This window comes from Microtus ochrogaster, chromosome 15 (assembly GCF_000317375.1).
Source record: "Microtus ochrogaster isolate Prairie Vole_2 chromosome 15, MicOch1.0, whole genome shotgun sequence".
NCBI lineage: Eukaryota > Metazoa > Chordata > Mammalia > Rodentia > Cricetidae > Microtus > Microtus ochrogaster.
The window spans coordinates 15,416,269-15,419,834 of NC_022017.1; positions in this window are offsets into that span (position 1 = coordinate 15,416,269).

The following is a 3,566-nucleotide window of genomic DNA, read 5'->3' on the forward strand; positions in this document are numbered from 1 at the left end:
TTGAGCAGGCTTCGCCCCTTGCGGCCCTGGTGTTAGGAAGAGCCTGCAGCAAGGGGCCCCTGGAGGGTCTGTGGCGCTGGTGAGAGGGGCACAGGCCACAGTGTTGATCTTGGGAGGGGGTGTGGCTCCTCAGGACACCAGGGAGGGGTGGTAAGCCCCTGGTAGGGTCAGACCTCCCCTTCCTCTGTGTTCCCAGGGTTCCCGATGATGACAAGAGGCTAAAGGACTGTCACAGGGAGTAGCCAGTGCCCCAGGCTGACTCAGGACCCCACCTTCACCCTCCCAGAAATGACCCTTTTGGTCCTAACCAAGCTGGTCCTTGAGAGGTTGGAGTTTCTGCCTAAACCCCCGCCCTACTCTGCAAAGGTAGGGTCCTCAGGGAACCCACAAATCCAGAAGCTGAGAAACCTGGATCTTCTATTCACCTCAAGCCTCTTGGCCTGGCCCTCCTTCTCTGGGCCTCAGAGTTCTCACCACGGTGTGGATGTGGTTCCCCAGCCCACCAGTCTGCTGGAATCCAGGAGGAAACTGAACCACGCTGAGTAAGCCACTGTTCACCACAATGGGCCTACCTACGGGATACAAAGTACAGGTACCCTCAGTTCAGACTCAGCCCACATCCTGCCCCTTCTGTGAGTGGTCTCTGTGTCAGCCACCAGGGTGAAGGTATTCATGAGAACTGCGTTGTAGAAGGTCAAAGGTCAAGGGTCAGAGAGAATGCAGGCCACCCCAGGAGGAGGAAGTTGGCAAACTCAGGCCTATGTGGAGCCTGAGGCCCAGCCCTGGGGTTCCTCTGAGGCAGAGCTAGGGTGGGAAGCAAGCAGTCCAACCTTCCTGGATGAGGCAGGGGAGTTGCGTCTTGCAGATGGAGCTGGATGGCCAACTGGGAAATCCTCCGCTGCTTCTGACCCCAGCTCCTGTCAATAAAGATAGTGATTGAGTCATTTCCACTGTGTGTCCTGATGGGTGATTGGGCAGTTGTGTGGCTCTTTTCATACGGTTTCGTAGTCCCTCAGGGGTCATAAGATGGCCTTAAAAGTTTGAGCCTATAACCCTGAAGATCAGCCCCTGAAACAATAGACACCTCTTATCCAAGCAGCAAACTCTCAAAGGAAAGGTGATTGGCTACAACTAAGTCACATGATGGCTTCCTGGGCCAATCAACAAGGCAGGTCATGGGGGTGATACTTGGTCAATGTCCATCTTTCCAGCCAGCCAGAAGTGAGGCAGTGTGATGAACAATATAATCTGACCAGTAGGATAGTCGGAGGGGCGGGCACATGGAAGGAAAGGCCAGATAGCAGCAGTAGTGTGTGTGTGTGTGTGTGTGTGTGTAGCTTTCTTCGGCGCATGGTGTGTTGTAGGACATGTCTCCCAAGTGTTCTATCAACCAGGTGTATGCAGGTACAAACACCCGCCAGTGCCTAGGAGTGTCCACAGGGGCCGGGGTTCCTCTTCTGCACCCTCGATTCCAAACATCCCGACACTGGGAGCCACTGATGGGGCATGCTGAAGTGCATGCGCGTGGGTCCGCTTGCATCTGAAAACCTTGACCTTGCAGGGCTGTGTCTCCAGGGCCTGGCAGGGCAGCTATGGCCCTTCCCATGAGTCTCTGGAATGAACACATGAGCGGAGTCTTTGGGGCCACAGCCACACATGAGGAGTCTGCTTTAGAGCTGTGTTTGGGAACATATGCACCAGGGGCAGGCGAGGGGAACTGAAGGAGCTTGTTTTGGGTTGGGGGACTAGAACCTGTGACTTGGTCCTGAGCAGAGAAAGAAAGGCAGTGACCGTCAAGCCTGCCTCCGTCCTCCTCTTCAGCCATGGAAGTTGCTGACTTACCTTGATCTTGTCGCTCAGAGACGGTTGCCAGGCAACAGCCCATGGCCACCAGCTTCTGGATTGGGACTTGCATCAGCAACAGCCTGATGCGAGAAGAGCTTGGAGTCTGGAGAACCTGAGGCTGGAGAGGACAAGGCTACGGATTGATGGGAAACCCCCTCATCTGAAGATGATGGAGGTCACTGTCCCAAAGGGAGGTGACAACTGGGCTCCATAGAACCTCAGAAGAAAAGTCTTGAGTTGAGGGACCCAGGGCTGTGTTGTAAGGGGCCTCTTAGAGGTGAGCAAAGTGTGGTCCTGACAAAGCCTTCAGTTCTTCCTGCTACTGGTAACCCTCAAGCTCTCGGGGAGTCCACATAAAGTTGTCTGTGTGTGTGGGAGATTGCATGACCTAAAAGGCACGAGAGTGGCTGGAGAGATGACTCAGGTTAAGTACATGCTTCTTTACCAGAAGCCTGGAAGCCACGGCAGCTCACAGCCACCTGTACCCAGTCCCGGGGATCTGATACCCTCTTCTGGCCTCCAAAGGCATGTGGATCGAACTGATTCTAAGTCGTCCTAAGACCTCCACTTGTGTGCCATAGTACACACACACACACACACACACACACACACACACACACACGCAAGCAGGCACGCATGCACGCACAGATAAAATGAGATTCAACATTAGGTGTCCTGGGCCTTAGGCTTCACTGTGAACCTACTGTGTAGCATTTTTCATTTTTTTTCACTTCTCCGGACATAGTTCACTTAACAGAGAGTTTTCAGAGGGCCAGCCCGCCACTGGGCTGTTATGGAGGGAAGGTGGCTGGGGTCCATGGGCATGGCTCCTGCATCTGGACTTTCCCAGGTGGCCACTTGTGAATGCTACCATTTGGGCGTGGTGGGGAAGGAGAGAACATGTGTGTACTGGGAGAGCATAGTGGGTGGGCACAGAGGCTGGTGCCAGAGCCTGAGTGTGCCGGACAGAGGGGCTGGTGTGTGTTGAGCCAGCAAGGTCATGGGAGGGAAGGGTAGAGGTGACATCCCATGCTGAGCTGAGGGTAAAGTCCTGTGTCCTGGAGAGTCGGCTCCTGTTGGAGTTGGAGGCTGGATTGTGCCCCTTGCAGCCCCTTAACCTCTGTTTCCTTTCTTCTGGGAACAAGGTCTTTCCAGATGTAAGTGGGGAGGGAGTCATGCTCAACCAGGGTGGACTCAATAGAGTGTGTGTCCCCAGGAAAAGAGCTTTGGACACAGACACACACAAGGATAACACCGAGGTGTCATCAGGGTGATGGGGTGGGGCAGCACACACTTGCCATCATTGCTGTAAGCTCAAGGTCAGTTTTTATTCCAGAGTGAGACTCTGCCTTAACCCAGCCCCCTGCTCCCACAAAGAGTAGGAGATAATTCTCTAAGGCAAGGGATACTGAGAGTGCCACCAAACTCCCCAAAACCAGGAGGAGGCTTGGAACAGACCCATAGTCCCCAGCAGAGCTACCAGACTGATGCCTTGGTCCTGGTCTTCTGGACTTCAGAACTGGGTCACAATAAACTTGTGTGCATGCGTGTGTGTGTGTGTGTGTGTGTGTGTGTGTGTGTGTGCATCATATGTATAGGCCAAAGGCCATGTTGTGTGCATGATTTTGTGTGTGTGTGTGTATCATAAGTATAGGCCAAAGCCATGTTGGGTGTCTTCCCCAATTTCTCCCTGATTTTTTTAAGTGGGGGGGGGTCAGGGT